Source organism: Schistocerca gregaria, chromosome 2 (genome assembly GCF_023897955.1).
Source record: "Schistocerca gregaria isolate iqSchGreg1 chromosome 2, iqSchGreg1.2, whole genome shotgun sequence".
Classification (NCBI taxonomy): Eukaryota; Metazoa; Arthropoda; class Insecta; order Orthoptera; family Acrididae; genus Schistocerca; species Schistocerca gregaria.
The window spans coordinates 715,195,055-715,220,950 of record NC_064921.1 but is presented as its reverse complement, the minus strand read 5'-3'; the positions used below and the strand labels follow the sequence as shown (position 1 = coordinate 715,220,950).

Here is a 25,896-nt window from a genome sequence, read left to right as displayed (position 1 = left end):
GGAAAGCAAGAGTAGCTGATGCTACCGAGGACTCGGCCGCGAGCTTGTCCGACGACTTCTTGGGCTCTTATTCGTGGTGGCATTCAAACAGGCAAGGGTGCTGTCGATTGTTGCGTACGAATGCGAAATACCTGCATTGTGCGTTTCCGCAAAGTGATTTTTACGCCAAAGTTGTGATCGTCCTGCAAGTTGTGTCAAATGTGGATCTCAGAGCTTAGCAGTTTCCGTGGTGTAGCGGTTATCACGTCTGCCTAACAGGCAGAAGGTCTCCGTTTCGATTCCGGGCGTAATCACTTTTTCGTCGCACTCAACAAGACACTTGCTACAATCTCTACTGTGAACATTTAAATCAATTTCAAACGTCCAACCACCAGGCTGCAGATGGCTCAAATGATACGTGAAACTCTTTCAGAACCGGCTACTTGGTTTTTGTGCTTACCTGGAGGGCAGGAAATGCGCGGAACAGCCGCCGGCATGCCGGTAGTCGCCACACGTTTGCACAAAACGCAAGGGCTCGTCCGGGATTTGAACCCGGGACCTCCTGCACCCGAAGCAGGAATCATACTCCTAGACCCACGAGCCTTCTCGATGCACATGACTATCGCCTCCGTTCTTGGTATCACCGTGCAGAGCTGCTGCTCACCCAGCGTTCTCCCTGGCTGTTGCGGTTTGATTGTTTTTATCGTTGTCTTTTACTATAGCAACTTCTAGAATCGGACGGAGCTCGTAGCCGATGCCCTTGCTTACGCAGGAAAAATCTGTTGGAGCTACGGTTTTCCAGGTAGTACAACGGCAAAACCGTCGTTTCCGTGGTGTAGCGGTTATCACGCAGAAGGTCCCCGGTTCGATCCCGGGCGGAAGCACGACTTTTTTTAAACCCGTTTTCGGATTCCATTTCCGAGATAACGTCACGTCTGCGTGTGCGGGATAATAAATGTCGTGTGCTACACCGATATCGCCTCATTTTACTGTCAAATGCTCTTGCTCCCATAGTGCACCGGTATTCAGTAACTCAGAACGCTCGTAGCTCCATTCTGGCCTGCAAAATTTAGTATCCATTTCTTCAAGACTACTTCAAGTTCGCTTCATACTGGCTTTCCTGATCTCTTTGCACTCGCCTTGTCACAACTCTGTTGAAGTGTGAACGTAACTAATAGTGAGAAACTCTTAACTACGCTCAGTCTTGTATCCCACTCTTTGGTTGACGTTGTCGCTAATCAGATGAAGGTAGACTGCTCCACAATTGAGCTTCGTCTCCACTCACGGTGCACACGTTCTGCAAAGACAACCTTTGTTTTCCGTTGCATGCAAGGTTACTGTCGGCTCTTCTACAGAAATCGACCTATGTAATTTACTGGTATCAGATTCTTGCCATATCAAACGGTCCCTTCATGACCGTGGGGCCACACACAGCGTGCTGCGGCACGCATCTGTTCTTCATTGCAGAGCTACAAACGTGGGTGAGCTCCACCTTCTCTTCAGCACGGTCAAAACGGTAGGGCTCATCCGGGATTTGAACCCGGGACCTCCTGCACCCAAAGCAGGAATCATACCCCTAGACCATCGAGCCACTTGCCGGTGGCAGTGAAGGTAATCCCAAGCAGTCCAGCTCCGAGGAACACAAACTTTCATGTAAATCAGAAAGAAAAGCGCTTTCTGAAGGCAGCGCCCACCACTGATGGAAAGAATATTAAAGGCAATGAATGTAGAGTGAATAATTTCATCGCGCTCTGCAGATGAACAGACGGTGGTGTTTCACTTTCGTCATGTGCTTTCTTAGCATCAAGGGAAGGCAAATGCACTAAACAAAAGAACACCGGGAATCCGAAACACCAACTCATAACGAAAAGATAGCGGAATATACTGCAAGCAAAACTTCCAAACACGACTCCTGAAGGCGTCGGTGCCTTAAGAATTATTCCGTGCAGCAATGATCATCTACGAAGAGCCAACTGTATGTGTCGCTCCACCACGCAACTTTTTTTGATATCGTTTTACCTAAATTTCCATTACCTGTTCGTTACAAGAATACCGTGTGGCTTTCAACTGGTCTGCTTCGTCCAGCAGCGATAGTAGTAACTAAACCGACCACAGTATCATTAAAAGTAGGTCAGACACAAAAGTCGGAGTTGCTCTGTAGCTCATGTTATTCTGCTTTCAAATGCAATTGTATGGCTGGGAGTAGGGGCGTACTCCTGTAATGCAGGCGTCCGGGAGGCCGTTTCTGTGGGAGACATCTGGGAACAACTACAGACACGGCCGTTTCATTAGCTCAGGAACGACCGCGATGCTCTTATCGAGCTCTGCAGATTGACCGGACTGCAGTGCGGAATTTTCTGCTAGTGGTGGCTCGGGGTTAAGAGAAGTCGGGAGGTGTGAGCAAAACTACATCGGGAAACCGAAACAGACGACTCATAACGAAAAGATTGCGGAATGTACTGCAAAAGCAAACGTTGGAGAAGACGAACTCTGAAGCCGTCGGTGCTTTAACAATCATTCCGTGCAGCAACGATAATCTGGGAAGAGCGAAGGGTGGGTTCCGCTCGACCACACAACAAATTTTATATAATGTTCTACTTGTTCTAAATTTGCGTTTCCAGATCATCAGTAAAATACTGTGTGATTTACACCTGGCTTGCTTCTTCCAAAAGCGATATTAAGAAATACATGACTGCAACGTCATTACGGGTCGCGGGTCCGGGCGCCGGCGCGCCAGCGGCGGCCTGTCGGGGCTGCTGGTGCCTCCATGTAGAGCTACCGCTGGGCCCGGGCTCCTTGCCGCTAACGAAGTGATTGCTTTTGGTGACATCATATGCAATAGCGACTGCGCGAATTGACGGTAGCTCGTACGAAAAGCAAGAGTAGCTGATGCTACCGAGGACTCGGCCGCGAGCTTGTCCGACGACTTCTTGGGCTCTTATTCGTGGTGGCATTCAAACAGGCAAGGGTGCTGTCGATTGTTGCGTACGAATGCGAAATACCTGCATTGTGCGTTTCCGCAAAGTGATTTTTACGCCAAAGTTGTGATCGTCCTGCAAGTTGTGTCACATGTGGATCTCAGAGCTTAGCAGTTTCCGTGGTGTAGCGGTTATCACGTCTGCCTAACAGGCAGAAGGTCTCCGTTTCGATTCCGGGCGTAATCACTTTTTCGTGGCACTCAACAAGACACTTGCTACAATCTCTACTGTGAACATTTAAATCAATTTCAAACGTCCAACCACCAGGCTGCAGATGGCTCAAATGATACGTGAAACTCTTTCAGAACCGGCTACTTGGTTTTTGTGCTTACCTGGAGGGCAGGAAATGCGCGGAACAGCCGCCGGCATGCCGGTAGTCGCCACACGTTTGCACAAAACGCAAGGGCTCGTCCGGGATTTGAACCCGGGACCTCCTGCACCCGAAGCAGGAATCATACTCCTAGACCAACGAGCCTTCTCGATGCACATGACTATCGCCTCCGTTCTTGGTATCACCGTGCAGAGCTGCTGCTCACCCAGCGTTCTCCCTGGCTGTTGCGGTTTGATTGTTTTTATCGTTGTCTTTTACTATAGCAACTTCTAGAATCGGACGGAGCTCGTAGCCGATGCCCTTGCTTACGCAGGAAAAATCTGTTGGAGCTACGGTTTTCCAGGTAGTACAACGGCAAAACCGTCGTTTCCGTGGTGTAGCGGTTATCACGCAGAAGGTCCCCGGTTCGATCCCGGGCGGAAGCACGACTTTTTTTAAACCCGTTTTCGGATTCCATTTCCGAGATAACGTCACGTCTGCGTGTGCGGGATAATAAATGTCGTGTGCTACACCGATATCGCCTCATTTTACTGTCAAATGCTCTTGCTCCCATAGTGCACCGGTATTCAGTAACTCAGAACGCTCGTAGCTCCATTCTGGCCTGCAAAATTTAGTATCCATTTCTTCAAGACTACTTCAAGTTCGCTTCATACTGGCTTTCCTGATCTCTTTGCACTCGCCTTGTCACAACTCTGTTGAAGTGTGAACGTAACTAATAGTGAGAAACTCTTATCTACGCTCAGTCTTGTATCCCACTCTTTGGTTGACGTTGTCGCTAATCAGATGAAGGTAGACTGCTCCACGATTGAGCTTCGTCTCCACTCACGGTGCACACGTTCTGCAAAGACAACCTTTGTTTTCCGTTGCATGCAAGATTACTGTCGGCTCTTCTACAGAAATCGACCTATGTAATTTACTGGTATCAGATTCTTGCCATATCAAACGGTCCCTTCATGACCGTGGGGCCACACACAGCGTGCTGCGGCACGCATCTGTTCTTCATTGCAGAGCTACAAACGTGGGTGAGCTCCACCTACTCTTCAGCACGGTCAAAACGGTAGGGCTCGTCCGGGATTTGAACCCGGGACCTCCTGCACCCAAAGCAGGAATCATACCCCTAGACCAACGAGCCACTTGCCGGTGGCAGTGAAGGTAATCCCAAGCAGTCCAGCTCCGAGGAACACAAACTTTCATGTAAATCAGAAAGAAAAGCGCTTTCTGAAGGCAGCGCCCACCACTGATGGAAAGAATATTAAAGGCAATGAATGTAGAGTGAATAATTTCATCGCGCTCTGCAGATGAACAGACGGTGGTGTTTCACTTTCGTCATGTGCTTTCTTAGCATCAAGGGAAGGCAAATGCACTAAACAAAAGAACACCGGGAATCCGAAACACCAACTCATAACCAAAAGATAGCGGAATATACTGCAAGCAAAACTTCCAAACACGACTCCTGAAGGCGTCGGTGCCTTAAGAATTATTCCGTGCAGCAATGATCATCTACGAAGAGCCAACTGTATGTGTCGCTCCACCACGCAACTTTTTTTGATATCGTTTTACCTAAATTTCCATTACCTGTTCGTTACAAGAATACCGTGTGGCTTTCAACTGGTCTGCTTCGTCCAGCAGCGATAGTAGTAACTAAACCGACCACAGTATCATTAAAAGTAGGTCAGACTCAAAAGTCGGAGTTGCTCTGTAGCTCATGTTATTCTGCTTTCAAATGCAATTGTATGGCTGGGAGTAGGGGCGTACTCCTGTAATGCAGGCGTCCGGGAGGCCGTTTCTGTGGGAGACATCTGGGAACAACTACAGACACGGCCGTTTCATTAGCTCAGGAACGACCGCGATGCTCTTATCGAGCTCTGCAGATTGACCGGACTGCAGTGCGGAATTTTCTGCTAGTGGTGGCTCGGGGTTAAGAGAAGTCGGGAGGTGTGAGCAAAACTACATCGGGAAACCGAAACAGACGACTCATAAGGAAAAGATTGCGGAATGTACTGCAAAAGCAAACGTTGGAGAAGACGAACTCTGAAGCCGTCGGTGCTTTAACAATCATTCCGTGCAGCAACGATAACCTGGGAAGAGCGAAGGGTGGGTTCCGCTCGACCACACAACAAATTTTATATAATGTTCTACTTGTTCTAAATTTGCGTTTCCAGATCATCAGTAAAATACTGTGTGATTTACACCTGGCTTGCTTCTTCCAAAAGCGATATTAAGAAATACATCGACTGCAACGTCATTAGGGGTCGCGGGTCCGGGCGCCGGCGCGCCAGCGGCGGCCTGTCGGGGCTGCTGGTGCCTCCATGTAGAGCTACCGCTGGGCCCGGGCTCCTTGCCGCTAACGAAGTGATTGCTTTTGGTGACATCATATGCAATAGCGACTGCGCGAATTGACGGTAGCTCGTACGGAAAGCAAGAGTAGCTGATGCTACCGAGGACTCGGCCGCGAGCTTGTCCGACGACTTCTTGGGCTCTTATTCGTGGTGGCATTCAAACAGGCAAGGGTGCTGTCGATTGTTGCGTACGAATGCGAAATACCTGCATTGTGCGTTTCCGCAAAGTGATTTTTACGCCAAAGTTGTGATCGTCCTGCAAGTTGTGTCACATGTGGATCTCAGAGCTTAGCAGTTTCCGTGGTGTAGCGGTTATCACGTCTGCCTAACAGGCAGAAGGTCTCCGTTTCGATTCCGGGCGTAATCACTTTTTCGTCGCACTCAACAAGACACTTGCTACAATCTCTACTGTGAACATTTAAATCAATTTCAAACGTCCAACCACCAGGCTGCAGATGGCTCAAATGATACGTGAAACTCTTTCAGAACCGGCTACTTGGTTTTTGTGCTTACCTGGAGGGCAGGAAATGCGCGGAACAGCCGCCGGCATGCCGGTAGTCGCCACACGTTTGCACAAAACGCAAGGGCTCGTCCGGGATTTGAACCCGGGACCTCCTGCACCCGAAGCAGGAATCATACCCCTAGACCAACGAGCCTTCTCGATGCACATGACTATCGCCTCCGTTCTTGGTATCACCGTGCAGAGCTGCTGCTCACCCAGCGTTCTCCCTGGCTGTTGCGGTTTGATTGTTTTTATCGTTGTCTTTTACTATAGCAACTTCTAGAATCGGACGGAGCTCGTAGCCGATGCCCTTGCTTACGCAGGAAAAATCTGTTGGAGCTACGGTTTTCCAGGTAGTACAACGGCAAAACCGTCGTTTCCGTGGTGTAGCGGTTATCACGTCTGCTTTACACGCAGAAGGTCCCCGGTTCGATCCCGGGCGGAAGCACGACTTTTTTTAAACCCGTTTTCGGATTCCATTTCCGAGATAACGTCACGTCTGCGTGTGCGGGATAATAAATGTCGTGTGCTACACCGATATCGCCTCATTTTACTGTCAAATGCTCTTGCTCCCATAGTGCACCGGTATTCAGTAACTCAGAACGCTCGTAGCTCCATTATGGCCTGCAAAATTTAGTATCCATTTCTTCAAGACTACTTCAAGTTCGCTTCATACTGGCTTTCCTGATCTCTTTGCACTCGCCTTGTCACAACTCTGTTGAAGTGTGAACGTAACTAATAGTGAGAAACTCTTAACTACGCTCAGTCTTGTATCCCACTCTTTGGTTGACGTTGTCGCTAATCAGATGAAGGTAGACTGCTCCACGATTGAGCTTCGTCTCCACTCACGGTGCACACGTTCTGCAAAGACAACCTTTGTTTTCCGTTGCATGCAAGATTACTGTCGGCTCTTCTACAGAAATCGACCTATGTAATTTACTGGTATCAGATTCTTGCCATATCAAACGGTCCCTTCATGACCGTAGGGCCACACACAGCGTGCTGCGGCACGCATCTGTTCTTCATTGCAGAGCTACAAACGTGGGTGAGCTCCACCTACTCTTCAGCACGGTCAAAACGGTAGGGCTCGTCCGGGATTTGAACCCGGGACCTCCTGCACCCAAAGCAGGAATCATACCCCTAGACCAACGAGCCACTTGCCGGTGGCAGTGAAGGTAATCCCAAGCAGTCCAGCTCCGAGGAACACAAACTTTCATGTAAATCAGAAAGAAAAGCGCTTTCTGAAGGCAGCGCCCACCACTGATGGAAAGAATATTAAAGGCAATGAATGTAGAGTGAATAATTTCATCGCGCTCTGCAGATGAACAGACGGTGGTGTTTCACTTTCGTCATGTGCTTTCTTAGCATCAAGGGAAGGCAAATGCACTAAACAAAAGAACACCGGGAATCCGAAACACCAACTCATAACCAAAAGATAGCGGAATATACTGCAAGCAAAACTTCCAAACACGACTCCTGAAGGCGTCGGTGCCTTAAGAATTATTCCGTGCAGCAATGATCATCTACGAAGAGCCAACTGTATGTGTCGCTCCACCACGCAACTTTTTTTGATATCGTTTTACCTAAATTTCCATTACCTGTTCGTTACAAGAATACCGTGTGGCTTTCAACTGGTCTGCTTCGTCCAGCAGCGATAGTAGTAACTAAACCGACCACAGTATCATTAAAAGTAGGTCAGACTCAAAAGTCGGAGTTGCTCTGTAGCTCATGTTATTCTGCTTTCAAATGCAATTGTATGGCTGGGAGTAGGGGCGTACTCCTGTAATGCAGGCGTCCGGGAGGCCGTTTCTGTGGGAGACATCTGGGAACAACTACAGACACGGCCGTTTCATTAGCTCAGGAACGACCGCGATGCTCTTATCGAGCTCTGCAGATTGACCGGACTGCAGTGCGGAATTTTCTGCTAGTGGTGGCTCGGGGTTAAGAGAAGTCGGGAGGTGTGAGCAAAACTACATGGGGAAACCGAAACAGACGACTCATAACGAAAAGATTGCGGAATGTACTGCAAAAGCAAACGTTGGAGAAGACGAACTCTGAAGCCGTCGGTGCTTTAACAATCATTCCGTGCAGCAACGATAACCTGGGAAGAGCGAAGGGTGGGTTCCGCTCGACCACACAACAAATTTTATATAATGTTCTACTTGTTCTAAATTTGCGTTTCCAGATCATCAGTAAAATACTGTGTGATTTACACCTGGCTTGCTTCTTCCAAAAGCGATATTAAGAAATACATCGACTGCAACGTCATTAGGGGTCGCGGGTCCGGGCGCCGGCGCGCCAGCGGCGGCCTGTCGGGGCTGCTGGTGCCTCCATGTAGAGCTACCGCTGGGCCCGGGCTCCTTGCCGCTAACGAAGTGATTGCTTTTGGTGACATCATATGCAATAGCGACTGCGCGAATTGACGGTAGCTCGTACGGAAAGCAAGAGTAGCTGATGCTACCGAGGACTCGGCCGCGAGCTTGTCCGACGACTTCTTGGGCTCTTATTCGTGGTGGCATTCAAACAGGCAAGGGTGCTGTCGATTGTTGCGTACGAATGCGAAATACCTGCATTGTGCGTTTCCGCAAAGTGATTTTTACGCCAAAGTTGTGATCGTCCTGCAAGTTGTGTCACATGTGGATCTCAGAGCTTAGCAGTTTCCGTGGTGTAGCGGTTATCACGTCTGCCTAACAGGCAGAAGGTCTCCGTTTCGATTCCGGGCGTAATCACTTTTTCGTCGCACTCAACAAGACACTTGCTACAATCTCTACTGTGAACATTTAAATCAATTTCAAACGTCCAACCACCAGGCTGCAGATGGCTCAAATGATACGTGAAACTCTTTCAGAACCGGCTACTTGGTTTTTGTGCTTACCTGGAGGGCAGGAAATGCGCGGAACAGCCGCCGGCATGCCGGTAGTCGCCACACGTTTGCACAAAACGCAAGGGCTCGTCCGGGATTTGAACCCGGGACCTCCTGCACCCGAAGCAGGAATCATACCCCTAGACCAACGAGCCTTCTCGATGCACATGACTATCGCCTCCGTTCTTGGTATCACCGTGCAGAGCTGCTGCTCACCCAGCGTTCTCCCTGGCTGTTGCGGTTTGATTGTTTTTATCGTTGTCTTTTACTATAGCAACTTCTAGAATCGGACGGAGCTCGTAGCCGATGCCCTTGCTTACGCAGGAAAAATCTGTTGGAGCTACGGTTTTCCAGGTAGTACAACGGCAAAACCGTCGTTTCCGTGGTGTAGCGGTTATCACGTCTGCGTTACACGCAGAAGGTCCCCGGTTCGATCCCGGGCGGAAGCACGACTTTTTTTAAACCCGTTTTCGGATTCCATTTCCGAGATAACGTCACGTCTGCGTGTGCGGGATAATAAATGTCGTGTGCTACACCGATATCGCCTCATTTTACTGTCAAATGCTCTTGCTCCCATAGTGCACCGGTATTCAGTAACTCAGAACGCTCGTAGCTCCATTCTGGCCTGCAAAATTTAGTATCCATTTCTTCAAGACTACTTCAAGTTCGCTTCATACTGGCTTTCCTGATCTCTTTGCACTCGCCTTGTCACAACTCTGTTGAAGTGTGAACGTAACTAATAGTGAGAAACTCTTAACTACGCTCAGTCTTGTATCCCACTCTTTGGTTGACGTTGTCGCTAATCAGATGAAGGTAGACTGCTCCACGATTGAGCTTCGTCTCCACTCACGGTGCACACGTTCTGCAAAGACAACCTTTGTTTTCCGTTGCATGCAAGATTACTGTCGGCTCTTCTACAGAAATCGACCTATGTAATTTACTGGTATCAGATTCTTGCCATATCAAACGGTCCCTTCATGACCGTAGGGCCACACACAGCGTGCTGCGGCACGCATCTGTTCTTCATTGCAGAGCTACAAACGTGGGTGAGCTCCACCTACTCTTCAGCACGGTCAAAACGGTAGGGCTCGTCCGGGATTTGAACCCGGGACCTCCTGCACCCAAAGCAGGAATCATACCCCTAGACCAACGAGCCACTTGCCGGTGGCAGTGAAGGTAATCCCAAGCAGTCCAGCTCCGAGGAACACAAACTTTCATGTAAATCAGAAAGAAAAGCGCTTTCTGAAGGCAGCGCCCACCACTGATGGAAAGAATATTAAAGGCAATGAATGTAGAGTGAATAATTTCATCGCGCTCTGCAGATGAACAGACGGTGGTGTTTCACTTTCGTCATGTGCTTTCTTAGCATCAAGGGAAGGCAAATGCACTAAACAAAAGAACACCGGGAATCCGAAACACCAACTCATAACGAAAAGATAGCGGAATATACTGCAAGCAAAACTTCCAAACACGACTCCTGAAGGCGTCGGTGCCTTAAGAATTATTCCGTGCAGCAATGATCATCTACGAAGAGCCAACTGTATGTGTCGCTCCACCACGCAACTTTTTTTGATATCGTTTTACCTAAATTTCCATTACCTGTTCGTTACAAGAATACCGTGTGGCTTTCAACTGGTCTGCTTCGTCCAGCAGCGATAGTAGTAACTAAACCGACCACAGTATCATTAAAAGTAGGTCAGACACAAAAGTCGGAGTTGCTCTGTAGCTCATGTTATTCTGCTTTCAAATGCAATTGTATGGCTGGGAGTAGGGGCGTACTCCTGTAATGCAGGCGTCCGGGAGGCCGTTTCTGTGGGGGACATCTGGGAACAACTACAGACACGGCCGTTTCATTAGCTCAGGAACGACCGCGATGCTCTTATCGAGCTCTGCAGATTGACCGGACTGCAGTGCGGAATTTTCTGCTAGTGGTGGCTCGGGGTTAAGAGAAGTCGGGAGGTGTGAGCAAAACTACATGGGGAAACCGAAACAGACGACTCATAACGAAAAGATTGCGGAATGTACTGCAAAAGCAAACGTTGGAGAAGACGAACTCTGAAGCCGTCGGTGCTTTAACAATCATTCCGTGCAGCAACGATAATCTGGGAAGAGCGAAGGGTGGGTTCCGCTCGACCACACAACAAATTTTATATAATGTTCTACTTGTTCTAAATTTGCGTTTCCAGATCATCAGTAAAATACTGTGTGATTTACACCTGGCTTGCTTCTTCCAAAAGCGATATTAAGAAATACATGACTGCAACGTCATTACGGGTCGCGGGTCCGGGCGCCGGCGCGCCAGCGGCGGCCTGTCGGGGCTGCTGGTGCCTCCATGTAGAGCTACCGCTGGGCCCGGGCTCCTTGCCGCTAACGAAGTGATTGCTTTTGGTGACATCATATGCAATAGCGACTGCGCGAATTGACGGTAGCTCGTACGGAAAGCAAGAGTAGCTGATGCTACCGAGGACTCGGCCGCGAGCTTGTCCGACGACTTCTTGGGCTCTTATTCGTGGTGGCATTCAAACAGGCAAGGGTGCTGTCGATTGTTGCGTACGAATGCGAAATACCTGCATTGTGCGTTTCCGCAAAGTGATTTTTACGCCAAAGTTGTGATCGTCCTGCAAGTTGTGTCAAATGTGGATCTCAGAGCTTAGCAGTTTCCGTGGTGTAGCGGTTATCACGTCTGCCTAACAGGCAGAAGGTCTCCGTTTCGATTCCGGGCGTAATCACTTTTTCGTCGCACTCAACAAGACACTTGCTACAATCTCTACTGTGAACATTTAAATCAATTTCAAACGTCCAACCACCAGGCTGCAGATGGCTCAAATGATACGTGAAACTCTTTCAGAACCGGCTACTTGGTTTTTGTGCTTACCTGGAGGGCAGGAAATGCGCGGAACAGCCGCCGGCATGCCGGTAGTCGCCACACGTTTGCACAAAACGCAAGGGCTCGTCCGGGATTTGAACCCGGGACCTCCTGCACCCGAAGCAGGAATCATACTCCTAGACCCACGAGCCTTCTCGATGCACATGACTATCGCCTCCGTTCTTGGTATCACCGTGCAGAGCTGCTGCTCACCCAGCGTTCTCCCTGGCTGTTGCGGTTTGATTGTTTTTATCGTTGTCTTTTACTATAGCAACTTCTAGAATCGGACGGAGCTCGTAGCCGATGCCCTTGCTTACGCAGGAAAAATCTGTTGGAGCTACGGTTTTCCAGGTAGTACAACGGCAAAACCGTCGTTTCCGTGGTGTAGCGGTTATCACGCAGAAGGTCCCCGGTTCGATCCCGGGCGGAAGCACGACTTTTTTTAAACCCGTTTTCGGATTCCATTTCCGAGATAACGTCACGTCTGCGTGTGCGGGATAATAAATGTCGTGTGCTACACCGATATCGCCTCATTTTACTGTCAAATGCTCTTGCTCCCATAGTGCACCGGTATTCAGTAACTCAGAACGCTCGTAGCTCCATTCTGGCCTGCAAAATTTAGTATCCATTTCTTCAAGACTACTTCAAGTTCGCTTCATACTGGCTTTCCTGATCTCTTTGCACTCGCCTTGTCACAACTCTGTTGAAGTGTGAACGTAACTAATAGTGAGAAACTCTTAACTACGCTCAGTCTTGTATCCCACTCTTTGGTTGACGTTGTCGCTAATCAGATGAAGGTAGACTGCTCCACAATTGAGCTTCGTCTCCACTCACGGTGCACACGTTCTGCAAAGACAACCTTTGTTTTCCGTTGCATGCAAGGTTACTGTCGGCTCTTCTACAGAAATCGACCTATGTAATTTACTGGTATCAGATTCTTGCCATATCAAACGGTCCCTTCATGACCGTGGGGCCACACACAGCGTGCTGCGGCACGCATCTGTTCTTCATTGCAGAGCTACAAACGTGGGTGAGCTCCACCTTCTCTTCAGCACGGTCAAAACGGTAGGGCTCATCCGGGATTTGAACCCGGGACCTCCTGCACCCAAAGCAGGAATCATACCCCTAGACCATCGAGCCACTTGCCGGTGGCAGTGAAGGTAATCCCAAGCAGTCCAGCTCCGAGGAACACAAACTTTCATGTAAATCAGAAAGAAAAGCGCTTTCTGAAGGCAGCGCCCACCACTGATGGAAAGAATATTAAAGGCAATGAATGTAGAGTGAATAATTTCATCGCGCTCTGCAGATGAACAGACGGTGGTGTTTCACTTTCGTCATGTGCTTTCTTAGCATCAAGGGAAGGCAAATGCACTAAACAAAAGAACACCGGGAATCCGAAACACCAACTCATAACGAAAAGATAGCGGAATATACTGCAAGCAAAACTTCCAAACACGACTCCTGAAGGCGTCGGTGCCTTAAGAATTATTCCGTGCAGCAATGATCATCTACGAAGAGCCAACTGTATGTGTCGCTCCACCACGCAACTTTTTTTGATATCGTTTTACCTAAATTTCCATTACCTGTTCGTTACAAGAATACCGTGTGGCTTTCAACTGGTCTGCTTCGTCCAGCAGCGATAGTAGTAACTAAACCGACCACAGTATCATTAAAAGTAGGTCAGACACAAAAGTCGGAGTTGCTCTGTAGCTCATGTTATTCTGCTTTCAAATGCAATTGTATGGCTGGGAGTAGGGGCGTACTCCTGTAATGCAGGCGTCCGGGAGGCCGTTTCTGTGGGAGACATCTGGGAACAACTACAGACACGGCCGTTTCATTAGCTCAGGAACGACCGCGATGCTCTTATCGAGCTCTGCAGATTGACCGGACTGCAGTGCGGAATTTTCTGCTAGTGGTGGCTCGGGGTTAAGAGAAGTCGGGAGGTGTGAGCAAAACTACATCGGGAAACCGAAACAGACGACTCATAACGAAAAGATTGCGGAATGTACTGCAAAAGCAAACGTTGGAGAAGACGAACTCTGAAGCCGTCGGTGCTTTAACAATCATTCCGTGCAGCAACGATAATCTGGGAAGAGCGAAGGGTGGGTTCCGCTCGACCACACAACAAATTTTATATAATGTTCTACTTGTTCTAAATTTGCGTTTCCAGATCATCAGTAAAATACTGTGTGATTTACACCTGGCTTGCTTCTTCCAAAAGCGATATTAAGAAATACATGACTGCAACGTCATTACGGGTCGCGGGTCCGGGCGCCGGCGCGCCAGCGGCGGCCTGTCGGGGCTGCTGGTGCCTCCATGTAGAGCTACCGCTGGGCCCGGGCTCCTTGCCGCTAACGAAGTGATTGCTTTTGGTGACATCATATGCAATAGCGACTGCGCGAATTGACGGTAGCTCGTACGAAAAGCAAGAGTAGCTGATGCTACCGAGGACTCGGCCGCGAGCTTGTCCGACGACTTCTTGGGCTCTTATTCGTGGTGGCATTCAAACAGGCAAGGGTGCTGTCGATTGTTGCGTACGAATGCGAAATACCTGCATTGTGCGTTTCCGCAAAGTGATTTTTACGCCAAAGTTGTGATCGTCCTGCAAGTTGTGTCACATGTGGATCTCAGAGCTTAGCAGTTTCCGTGGTGTAGCGGTTATCACGTCTGCCTAACAGGCAGAAGGTCTCCGTTTCGATTCCGGGCGTAATCACTTTTTCGTGGCACTCAACAAGACACTTGCTACAATCTCTACTGTGAACATTTAAATCAATTTCAAACGTCCAACCACCAGGCTGCAGATGGCTCAAATGATACGTGAAACTCTTTCAGAACCGGCTACTTGGTTTTTGTGCTTACCTGGAGGGCAGGAAATGCGCGGAACAGCCGCCGGCATGCCGGTAGTCGCCACACGTTTGCACAAAACGCAAGGGCTCGTCCGGGATTTGAACCCGGGACCTCCTGCACCCGAAGCAGGAATCATACTCCTAGACCAACGAGCCTTCTCGATGCACATGACTATCGCCTCCGTTCTTGGTATCACCGTGCAGAGCTGCTGCTCACCCAGCGTTCTCCCTGGCTGTTGCGGTTTGATTGTTTTTATCGTTGTCTTTTACTATAGCAACTTCTAGAATCGGACGGAGCTCGTAGCCGATGCCCTTGCTTACGCAGGAAAAATCTGTTGGAGCTACGGTTTTCCAGGTAGTACAACGGCAAAACCGTCGTTTCCGTGGTGTAGCGGTTATCACGCAGAAGGTCCCCGGTTCGATCCCGGGCGGAAGCACGACTTTTTTTAAACCCGTTTTCGGATTCCATTTCCGAGATAACGTCACGTCTGCGTGTGCGGGATAATAAATGTCGTGTGCTACACCGATATCGCCTCATTTTACTGTCAAATGCTCTTGCTCCCATAGTGCACCGGTATTCAGTAACTCAGAACGCTCGTAGCTCCATTCTGGCCTGCAAAATTTAGTATCCATTTCTTCAAGACTACTTCAAGTTCGCTTCATACTGGCTTTCCTGATCTCTTTGCACTCGCCTTGTCACAACTCTGTTGAAGTGTGAACGTAACTAATAGTGAGAAACTCTTATCTACGCTCAGTCTTGTATCCCACTCTTTGGTTGACGTTGTCGCTAATCAGATGAAGGTAGACTGCTCCACGATTGAGCTTCGTCTCCACTCACGGTGCACACGTTCTGCAAAGACAACCTTTGTTTTCCGTTGCATGCAAGATTACTGTCGGCTCTTCTACAGAAATCGACCTATGTAATTTACTGGTATCAGATTCTTGCCATATCAAACGGTCCCTTCATGACCGTGGGGCCACACACAGCGTGCTGCGGCACGCATCTGTTCTTCATTGCAGAGCTACAAACGTGGGTGAGCTCCACCTACTCTTCAGCACGGTCAAAACGGTAGGGCTCGTCCGGGATTTGAACCCGGGACCTCCTGCACCCAAAGCAGGAATCATACCCCTAGACCAACGAGCCACTTGCCGGTGGCAGTGAAGGTAATCCCAAGCAGTCCAGCTCCGAGGAACACAAACTTTCATGTAAATCAGAAAGAAAAGCGCTTTCTGAAGGCAGCGCCCACCACTGATGGAAAGAATATTAAAGGCAATGAATGTAGAGTGAATAATTTCATCGCGCTCTGCAGATGAACAGACGGTGGTGTTTCACTTTCGTCATGTGCTTTCTTAGCATCAAGGGAAGGCAAATGCACTAAACAAAAGAACACCGGGAATCCGAAACACCAACTCATAACGAAAAGATAGCGGAATATACTGCAAGCAAAACTTCCAAACACGACTCCTGAAGGCGTCGGTGCCTTAAGAATTATTCCGTGCAGCAATGATCATCTACGAAGAGCCAACTGTATGTGTCGCTCCACCACGCAACTTTTTTTGATATCGTTTTACCTAAATTTCCATTACCTGTTCGTTACAAGAATACCGTGTGGCTTTCAACTGGTCTGCTTCGTCCAGCAGCGATAGTAGTAACTAAACCGACCACAGTATCATTAAAAGTAGGTCAGACACAAAAGTCGGAGTTGCTCTGTAGCTCATGTTATTCTGCTTTCAAATGCAATTGTATGGCTGGGAGTAGGGGCGTACTCCTGTAATGCAGGCGTCCGGGAGGCCGTTTCTGTGGGGGACATCTGGGAACAACTACAGACACGGCCGTTTCATTAGCTCAGGAACGACCGCGATGCTCTTATCGAGCTCTGCAGATTGACCGGACTGCAGTGCGGAATTTTCTGCTAGTGGTGGCTCGGGGTTAAGAGAAGTCGGGAGGTGTGAGCAAAACTACATGGGGAAACCGAAACAGACGACTCATAACGAAAAGATTGCGGAATGTACTGCAAAAGCAAACGTTGGAGAAGACGAACTCTGAAGCCGTCGGTGCTTTAACAATCATTCCGTGCAGCAACGATAATCTGGGAAGAGCGAAGGGTGGGTTCCGCTCGACCACACAACAAATTTTATATAATGTTCTACTTGTTCTAAATTTGCGTTTCCAGATCATCAGTAAAATACTGTGTGATTTACACCTGGCTTGCTTCTTCCAAAAGCGATATTAAGAAATACATGACTGCAACGTCATTACGGGTCGCGGGTCCGGGCGCCGGCGCGCCAGCGGCGGCCTGTCGGGGCTGCTGGTGCCTCCATGTAGAGCTACCGCTGGGCCCGGGCTCCTTGCCGCTAACGAAGTGATTGCTTTTGGTGACATCATATGCAATAGCGACTGCGCGAATTGACGGTAGCTCGTACGGAAAGCAAGAGTAGCTGATGCTACCGAGGACTCGGCCGCGAGCTTGTCCGACGACTTCTTGGGCTCTTATTCGTGGTGGCATTCAAACAGGCAAGGGTGCTGTCGATTGTTGCGTACGAATGCGAAATACCTGCATTGTGCGTTTCCGCAAAGTGATTTTTACGCCAAAGTTGTGATCGTCCTGCAAGTTGTGTCAAATGTGGATCTCAGAGCTTAGCAGTTTCCGTGGTGTAGCGGTTATCACGTCTGCCTAACAGGCAGAAGGTCTCCGTTTCGATTCCGGGCGTAATCACTTTTTCGTCGCACTCAACAAGACACTTGCTACAATCTCTACTGTGAACATTTAAATCAATTTCAAACGTCCAACCACCAGGCTGCAGATGGCTCAAATGATACGTGAAACTCTTTCAGAACCGGCTACTTGGTTTTTGTGCTTACCTGGAGGGCAGGAAATGCGCGGAACAGCCGCCGGCATGCCGGTAGTCGCCACACGTTTGCACAAAACGCAAGGGCTCGTCCGGGATTTGAACCCGGGACCTCCTGCACCCGAAGCAGGAATCATACTCCTAGACCCACGAGCCTTCTCGATGCACATGACTATCGCCTCCGTTCTTGGTATCACCGTGCAGAGCTGCTGCTCACCCAGCGTTCTCCCTGGCTGTTGCGGTTTGATTGTTTTTATCGTTGTCTTTTACTATAGCAACTTCTAGAATCGGACGGAGCTCGTAGCCGATGCCCTTGCTTACGCAGGAAAAATCTGTTGGAGCTACGGTTTTCCAGGTAGTACAACGGCAAAACCGTCGTTTCCGTGGTGTAGCGGTTATCACGCAGAAGGTCCCCGGTTCGATCCCGGGCGGAAGCACGACTTTTTTTAAACCCGTTTTCGGATTCCATTTCCGAGATAACGTCACGTCTGCGTGTGCGGGATAATAAATGTCGTGTGCTACACCGATATCGCCTCATTTTACTGTCAAATGCTCTTGCTCCCATAGTGCACCGGTATTCAGTAACTCAGAACGCTCGTAGCTCCATTCTGGCCTGCAAAATTTAGTATCCATTTCTTCAAGACTACTTCAAGTTCGCTTCATACTGGCTTTCCTGATCTCTTTGCACTCGCCTTGTCACAACTCTGTTGAAGTGTGAACGTAACTAATAGTGAGAAACTCTTAACTACGCTCAGTCTTGTATCCCACTCTTTGGTTGACGTTGTCGCTAATCAGATGAAGGTAGACTGCTCCACAATTGAGCTTCGTCTCCACTCACGGTGCACACGTTCTGCAAAGACAACCTTTGTTTTCCGTTGCATGCAAGGTTACTGTCGGCTCTTCTACAGAAATCGACCTATGTAATTTACTGGTATCAGATTCTTGCCATATCAAACGGTCCCTTCATGACCGTGGGGCCACACACAGCGTGCTGCGGCACGCATCTGTTCTTCATTGCAGAGCTACAAACGTGGGTGAGCTCCACCTTCTCTTCAGCACGGTCAAAACGGTAGGGCTCATCCGGGATTTGAACCCGGGACCTCCTGCACCCAAAGCAGGAATCATACCCCTAGACCATCGAGCCACTTGCCGGTGGCAGTGAAGGTAATCCCAAGCAGTCCAGCTCCGAGGAACACAAACTTTCATGTAAATCAGAAAGAAAAGCGCTTTCTGAAGGCAGCGCCCACCACTGATGGAAAGAATATTAAAGGCAATGAATGTAGAGTGAATAATTTCATCGCGCTCTGCAGATGAACAGACGGTGGTGTTTCACTTTCGTCATGTGCTTTCTTAGCATCAAGGGAAGGCAAATGCACTAAACAAAAGAACACCGGGAATCCGAAACACCAACTCATAACGAAAAGATAGCGGAATATACTGCAAGCAAAACTTCCAAACACGACTCCTGAAGGCGTCGGTGCCTTAAGAATTATTCCGTGCAGCAATGATCATCTACGAAGAGCCAACTGTATGTGTCGCTCCACCACGCAACTTTTTTTGATATCGTTTTACCTAAATTTCCATTACCTGTTCGTTACAAGAATACCGTGTGGCTTTCAACTGGTCTGCTTCGTCCAGCAGCGATAGTAGTAACTAAACCGACCACAGTATCATTAAAAGTAGGTCAGACACAAAAGTCGGAGTTGCTCTGTAGCTCATGTTATTCTGCTTTCAAATGCAATTGTATGGCTGGGAGTAGGGGCGTACTCCTGTAATGCAGGCGTCCGGGAGGCCGTTTCTGTGGGAGACATCTGGGAACAACTACAGACACGGCCGTTTCATTAGCTCAGGAACGACCGCGATGCTCTTATCGAGCTCTGCAGATTGACCGGACTGCAGTGCGGAATTTTCTGCTAGTGGTGGCTCGGGGTTAAGAGAAGTCGGGAGGTGTGAGCAAAACTACATCGGGAAACCGAAACAGACGACTCATAACGAAAAGATTGCGGAATGTACTGCAAAAGCAAACGTTGGAGAAGACGAACTCTGAAGCCGTCGGTGCTTTAACAATCATTCCGTGCAGCAACGATAATCTGGGAAGAGCGAAGGGTGGGTTCCGCTCGACCACACAACAAATTTTATATAATGTTCTACTTGTTCTAAATTTGCGTTTCCAGATCATCAGTAAAATACTGTGTGATTTACACCTGGCTTGCTTCTTCCAAAAGCGATATTAAGAAATACATGACTGCAACGTCATTACGGGTCGCGGGTCCGGGCGCCGGCGCGCCAGCGGCGGCCTGTCGGGGCTGCTGGTGCCTCCATGTAGAGCTACCGCTGGGCCCGGGCTCCTTGCCGCTAACGAAGTGATTGCTTTTGGTGACATCATATGCAATAGCGACTGCGCGAATTGACGGTAGCTCGTACGAAAAGCAAGAGTAGCTGATGCTACCGAGGACTCGGCCGCGAGCTTGTCCGACGACTTCTTGGGCTCTTATTCGTGGTGGCATTCAAACAGGCAAGGGTGCTGTCGATTGTTGCGTACGAATGCGAAATACCTGCATTGTGCGTTTCCGCAAAGTGATTTTTACGCCAAAGTTGTGATCGTCCTGCAAGTTGTGTCACATGTGGATCTCAGAGCTTAGCAGTTTCCGTGGTGTAGCGGTTATCACGTCTGCCTAACAGGCAGAAGGTCTCCGTTTCGATTCCGGGCGTAATCACTTTTTCGTGGCACTCAACAAGACACTTGCTACAATCTCTACTGTGAACATTTAAATCAATTTCAAACGTCCAACCACCAGGCTGCAGATGGCTCAAATGATACGTGAAACTCTTTCAGAACCGGCTACTTGGTTTTTGTGCTTACCTGGAGGGCAGGAAATGCGCGGAACAGCCGCCGGCATGCCGGTAGTCGCCACACGTTTGCACAAAACGCAAGGGCTCGTCCGGGATTTGAACCCGGGACCTCCTGCACCCGAAGCAGGAATCATACTCCTAGACCAACGAGCCTTCTCGATGCACATGACTATCGCCTCCGTTCTTGGTATCACCGTGCAGAGCTGCTGCTCACCCAGCGTTCTCCCTGGCTGTTGCGGTTTGATTGTTTTTATCGTTGTCTTTTACTATAGCAACTTCTAGAATCGGACGGAGCTCGTAGCCGATGCCCTTGCTTACGCAGGAAAAATCTGTTGGAGCTACGGTTTTCCAGGTAGTACAACGGCAAAACCGTCGTTTCCGTGGTGTAGCGGTTATCACGCAGAAGGTCCCCGGTTCGATCCCGGGCGGAAGCACGACTTTTTTTAAACCCGTTTTCGGATTCCATTTCCGAGATAACGTCACGTCTGCGTGTGCGGGATAATAAATGTCGTGTGCTACACCGATATCGCCTCATTTTACTGTCAAATGCTCTTGCTCCCATAGTGCACCGGTATTCAGTAACTCAGAACGCTCGTAGCTCCATTCTGGCCTGCAAAATTTAGTATCCATTTCTTCAAGACTACTTCAAGTTCGCTTCATACTGGCTTTCCTGATCTCTTTGCACTCGCCTTGTCACAACTCTGTTGAAGTGTGAACGTAACTAATAGTGAGAAACTCTTATCTACGCTCAGTCTTGTATCCCACTCTTTGGTTGACGTTGTCGCTAATCAGATGAAGGTAGACTGCTCCACGATTGAGCTTCGTCTCCACTCACGGTGCACACGTTCTGCAAAGACAACCTTTGTTTTCCGTTGCATGCAAGATTACTGTCGGCTCTTCTACAGAAATCGACCTATGTAATTTACTGGTATCAGATTCTTGCCATATCAAACGGTCCCTTCATGACCGTGGGGCCACACACAGCGTGCTGCGGCACGCATCTGTTCTTCATTGCAGAGCTACAAACGTGGGTGAGCTCCACCTACTCTTCAGCACGGTCAAAACGGTAGGGCTCGTCCGGGATTTGAACCCGGGACCTCCTGCACCCAAAGCAGGAATCATACCCCTAGACCAACGAGCCACTTGCCGGTGGCAGTGAAGGTAATCCCAAGCAGTCCAGCTCCGAGGAACACAAACTTTCATGTAAATCAGAAAGAAAAGCGCTTTCTGAAGGCAGCGCCCACCACTGATGGAAAGAATATTAAAGGCAATGAATGTAGAGTGAATAATTTCATCGCGCTCTGCAGATGAACAGACGGTGGTGTTTCACTTTCGTCATGTGCTTTCTTAGCATCAAGGGAAGGCAAATGCACTAAACAAAAGAACACCGGGAATCCGAAACACCAACTCATAACCAAAAGATAGCGGAATATACTGCAAGCAAAACTTCCAAACACGACTCCTGAAGGCGTCGGTGCCTTAAGAATTATTCCGTGCAGCAATGATCATCTACGAAGAGCCAACTGTATGTGTCGCTCCACCACGCAACTTTTTTTGATATCGTTTTACCTAAATTTCCATTACCTGTTCGTTACAAGAATACCGTGTGGCTTTCAACTGGTCTGCTTCGTCCAGCAGCGATAGTAGTAACTAAACCGACCACAGTATCATTAAAAGTAGGTCAGACACAAAAGTCGGAGTTGCTCTGTAGCTCATGTTATTCTGCTTTCAAATGCAATTGTATGGCTGGGAGTAGGGGCGTACTCCTGTAATGCAGGCGTCCGGGAGGCCGTTTCTGTGGGAGACATCTGGGAACAACTACAGACACGGCCGTTTCATTAGCTCAGGAACGACCGCGATGCTCTTATCGAGCTCTGCAGATTGACCGGACTGCAGTGCGGAATTTTCTGCTAGTGGTGGCTCGGGGTTAAGAGAAGTCGGGAGGTGTGAGCAAAACTACATCGGGAAACCGAAACAGACGACTCATAAGGAAAAGATTGCGGAATGTACTGCAAAAGCAAACGTTGGAGAAGACGAACTCTGAAGCCGTCGGTGCTTTAACAATCATTCCGTGCAGCAACGATAATCTGGGAAGAGCGAAGGGTGGGTTCCGCTCGACCACACAACAAATTTTATATAATGTTCTACTTGTTCTAAATTTGCGTTTCCAGATCATCAGTAAAATACTGTGTGATTTACACCTGGCTTGCTTCTTCCAAAAGCGATATTAAGAAATACATCGACTGCAACGTCATTAGGGGTCGCGGGTCCGGGCGCCGGCGCGCCAGCGGCGGCCTGTCGGGGCTGCTGGTGCCTCCATGTAGAGCTACCGCTGGGCCCGGGCTCCTTGCCGCTAACGAAGTGATTGCTTTTGGTGACATCATATGCAATAGCGACTGCGCGAATTGACGGTAGCTCGTACGGAAAGCAAGAGTAGCTGATGCTACCGAGGACTCGGCCGCGAGCTTGTCCGACGACTTCTTGGGCTCTTATTCGTGGTGGCATTCAAACAGGCAAGGGTGCTGTCGATTGTTGCGTACGAATGCGAAATACCTGCATTGTGCGTTTCCGCAAAGTGATTTTTACGCCAAAGTTGTGATCGTCCTGCAAGTTGTGTCAAATGTGGATCTCAGAGCTTAGCAGTTTCCGTGGTGTAGCGGTTATCACGTCTGCCTAACAGGCAGAAGGTCTCCGTTTCGATTCCGGGCGTAATCACTTTTTCGTCGCACTCAACAAGACACTTGCTACAATCTCTACTGTGAACATTTAAATCAATTTCAAACGTCCAACCACCAGGCTGCAGATGGCTCAAATGATACGTGAAACTCTTTCAGAACCGGCTACTTGGTTTTTGTGCTTACCTGGAGGGCAGGAAATGCGCGGAACAGCCGCCGGCATGCCGGTAGTCGCCACACGTTTGCACAAAACGCAAGGGCTCGTCCGGGATTTGAACCCGGGACCTCCTGCACCCGAAGCAGGAATCATACTCCTAGACCCACGAGCCTTCTCGATGCACATGACTATCGCCTCCGTTCTTGGTATCACCGTGCAGAGCTGCTGCTCACCCAGCGTTCTCCCTGGCTGTTGCGGTTTGATTGTTTTTATCGTTGTCTTTTACTATAGCAACTTCTAGAATCGGACGGAGCTCGTAGCCGATGCCCTTGCTTACGCAGGAAAAATCTGTTGGAGCTACGGTTTTCCAGGTAGTACAACGGCAAAACCGTCGTTTCCGTGGTGTAGCGGTTATCACGCAGAAGGTCCCCGGTTCGATCCCGGGCGGAAGCACGACTTTTTTTAAACCCGTTTTCGGATTCCATTTCCGAGATAACGTCACGTCTGCGTGTGCGGGATAATAAATGTCGTGTGCTACACCGATATCGCCTCATTTTACTGTCAAATGCTCTTGCTCCCATAGTGCACCGGTATTCAGTAACTCAGAACGCTCGTAGCTCCATTCTGGCCTGCAAAATTTAGTATCCATTTCTTCAAGACTACTTCAAGTTCGCTTCATACTGGCTTTCCTGATCTCTTTGCACTCGCCTTGTCACAACTCTGTTGAAGTGTGAACGTAACTAATAGTGAGAAACTCTTAACTACGCTCAGTCTTGTATCCCACTCTTTGGTTGACGTTGTCGCTAATCAGATGAAGGTAGACTGCTCCACGATTGAGCTTCGTCTCCACTCACGGTGCACACGTTCTGCAAAGACAACCTTTGTTTTCCGTTGCATGCAAGGTTACTGTCGGCTCTTCTACAGAAATCGACCTATGTAATTTACTGGTATCAGATTCTTGCCATATCAAACGGTCCCTTCATGACCGTGGGGCCACACACAGCGTGCTGCGGCACGCATCTGTTCTTCATTGCAGAGCTACAAACGTGGGTGAGCTCCACCTTCTCTTCAGCACGGTCAAAACGGTAGGGCTCATCCGGGATTTGAACCCGGGACCTCCTGCACCCAAAGCAGGAATCATACCCCTAGACCATCGAGCCACTTGCCGGTGGCAGTGAAGGTAATCCCAAGCAGTCCAGCTCCGAGGAACACAAACTTTCATGTAAATCAGAAAGAAAAGCGCTTTCTGAAGGCAGCGCCCACCACTGATGGAAAGAATATTAAAGGCAATGAATGTAGAGTGAATAATTTCATCGCGCTCTGCAGATGAACAGACGGTGGTGTTTCACTTTCGTCATGTGCTTTCTTAGCATCAAGGGAAGGCAAATGCACTAAACAAAAGAACACCGGGAATCCGAAACACCAACTCATAACGAAAAGATAGCGGAATATACTGCAAGCAAAACTTCCAAACACGACTCCTGAAGGCGTCGGTGCCTTAAGAATTATTCCGTGCAGCAATGATCATCTACGAAGAGCCAACTGTATGTGTCGCTCCACCACGCAACTTTTTTTGATATCGTTTTACCTAAATTTCCATTACCTGTTCGTTACAAGAATACCGTGTGGCTTTCAACTGGTCTGCTTCGTCCAGCAGCGATAGTAGTAACTAAACCGACCACAGTATCATTAAAAGTAGGTCAGACACAAAAGTCGGAGTTGCTCTGTAGCTCATGTTATTCTGCTTTCAAATGCAATTGTATGGCTGGGAGTAGGGGCGTACTCCTGTAATGCAGGCGTCCGGGAGGCCGTTTCTGTGGGAGACATCTGGGAACAACTACAGACACGGCCGTTTCATTAGCTCAGGAACGACCGCGATGCTCTTATCGAGCTCTGCAGATTGACCGGACTGCAGTGCGGAATTTTCTGCTAGTGGTGGCTCGGGGTTAAGAGAAGTCGGGAGGTGTGAGCAAAACTACATCGGGAAACCGAAACAGACGACTCATAACGAAAAGATTGCGGAATGTACTGCAAAAGCAAACGTTGGAGAAGACGAACTCTGAAGCCGTCGGTGCTTTAACAATCATTCCGTGCAGCAACGATAATCTGGGAAGAGCGAAGGGTGGGTTCCGCTCGACCACACAACAAATTTTATATAATGTTCTACTTGTTCTAAATTTGCGTTTCCAGATCATCAGTAAAATACTGTGTGATTTACACCTGGCTTGCTTCTTCCAAAAGCGATATTAAGAAATACATGACTGCAACGTCATTACGGGTCGCGGGTCCGGGCGCCGGCGCGCCAGCGGCGGCCTGTCGGGGCTGCTGGTGCCTCCATGTAGAGCGAACGCTGGGCCCGGGCTCCTTGCCGCTAACGAAGTGATTGCTTTTGGTGACATCATATGCAATAGCGACTGCGCGAATTGACGGTAGCTCGTACGGAAAGCAAGAGTAGCTGATGCTACCGAGGACTCGGCCGCGAGCTTGTCCGACGACTTCTTGGGCTCTTATTCGTGGTGGCATTCAAACAGGCAAGGGTGCTGTCGATTGTTGCGTACGAATGCGAAATACCTGCATTGTGCGTTTCCGCAAAGTGATTTTTACGCCAAAGTTGTGATCGTCCTGCAAGTTGTGTCAAATGTGGATCTCAGAGCTTA

At 49.0% G+C, this 25,896-nt stretch overlaps 16 non-coding genes across 16 annotated transcripts; 2 read left to right on the top strand and 14 right to left on the bottom strand.

The window, feature by feature from the left end:
- Positions 1-1,498: 1,498 nt before the first annotated feature.
- On the bottom strand, positions 1,499-1,570 carry Trnap-ugg (transfer RNA proline (anticodon UGG)). The gene has a single exon. It is a non-coding gene; the product is annotated as a tRNA-Pro (tRNA).
- A 1,790-nt stretch (positions 1,571-3,360) lies between these two features.
- Positions 3,361-3,432, bottom strand: Trnap-cgg (transfer RNA proline (anticodon CGG)). Its single transcript has one exon. It is a non-coding gene; the product is annotated as a tRNA-Pro (tRNA).
- Positions 3,433-4,348: 916 nt separating this feature from the next.
- Trnap-ugg (transfer RNA proline (anticodon UGG)) lies at positions 4,349-4,420 on the bottom strand. The gene has a single exon. It is a non-coding gene; the product is annotated as a tRNA-Pro (tRNA).
- Positions 4,421-6,211: 1,791 nt separating this feature from the next.
- Positions 6,212-6,283, bottom strand: Trnap-cgg (transfer RNA proline (anticodon CGG)). The gene has a single exon. It is a non-coding gene; the product is annotated as a tRNA-Pro (tRNA).
- Positions 6,284-6,504: 221 nt separating this feature from the next.
- Positions 6,505-6,577, top strand: Trnav-uac (transfer RNA valine (anticodon UAC)). Its single transcript has one exon. It is a non-coding gene; the product is annotated as a tRNA-Val (tRNA).
- A 635-nt stretch (positions 6,578-7,212) lies between these two features.
- On the bottom strand, positions 7,213-7,284 carry Trnap-ugg (transfer RNA proline (anticodon UGG)). Its single transcript has one exon. It is a non-coding gene; the product is annotated as a tRNA-Pro (tRNA).
- A 1,791-nt stretch (positions 7,285-9,075) lies between these two features.
- Positions 9,076-9,147, bottom strand: Trnap-cgg (transfer RNA proline (anticodon CGG)). Its single transcript has one exon. It is a non-coding gene; the product is annotated as a tRNA-Pro (tRNA).
- A 221-nt stretch (positions 9,148-9,368) lies between these two features.
- Trnav-uac (transfer RNA valine (anticodon UAC)) lies at positions 9,369-9,441 on the top strand. The gene has a single exon. It is a non-coding gene; the product is annotated as a tRNA-Val (tRNA).
- A 635-nt stretch (positions 9,442-10,076) lies between these two features.
- Positions 10,077-10,148, bottom strand: Trnap-ugg (transfer RNA proline (anticodon UGG)). The gene has a single exon. It is a non-coding gene; the product is annotated as a tRNA-Pro (tRNA).
- A 2,778-nt stretch (positions 10,149-12,926) lies between these two features.
- Trnap-ugg (transfer RNA proline (anticodon UGG)) lies at positions 12,927-12,998 on the bottom strand. The gene has a single exon. It is a non-coding gene; the product is annotated as a tRNA-Pro (tRNA).
- Positions 12,999-14,788: 1,790 nt separating this feature from the next.
- Trnap-cgg (transfer RNA proline (anticodon CGG)) lies at positions 14,789-14,860 on the bottom strand. Its single transcript has one exon. It is a non-coding gene; the product is annotated as a tRNA-Pro (tRNA).
- Positions 14,861-15,776: 916 nt separating this feature from the next.
- Positions 15,777-15,848, bottom strand: Trnap-ugg (transfer RNA proline (anticodon UGG)). Its single transcript has one exon. It is a non-coding gene; the product is annotated as a tRNA-Pro (tRNA).
- Positions 15,849-18,626: 2,778 nt separating this feature from the next.
- Positions 18,627-18,698, bottom strand: Trnap-ugg (transfer RNA proline (anticodon UGG)). Its single transcript has one exon. It is a non-coding gene; the product is annotated as a tRNA-Pro (tRNA).
- A 1,790-nt stretch (positions 18,699-20,488) lies between these two features.
- Positions 20,489-20,560, bottom strand: Trnap-cgg (transfer RNA proline (anticodon CGG)). Its single transcript has one exon. It is a non-coding gene; the product is annotated as a tRNA-Pro (tRNA).
- A 916-nt stretch (positions 20,561-21,476) lies between these two features.
- On the bottom strand, positions 21,477-21,548 carry Trnap-ugg (transfer RNA proline (anticodon UGG)). The gene has a single exon. It is a non-coding gene; the product is annotated as a tRNA-Pro (tRNA).
- Positions 21,549-24,327: 2,779 nt separating this feature from the next.
- Positions 24,328-24,399, bottom strand: Trnap-ugg (transfer RNA proline (anticodon UGG)). The gene has a single exon. It is a non-coding gene; the product is annotated as a tRNA-Pro (tRNA).
- Positions 24,400-25,896: the final 1,497 nt, after the last annotated feature.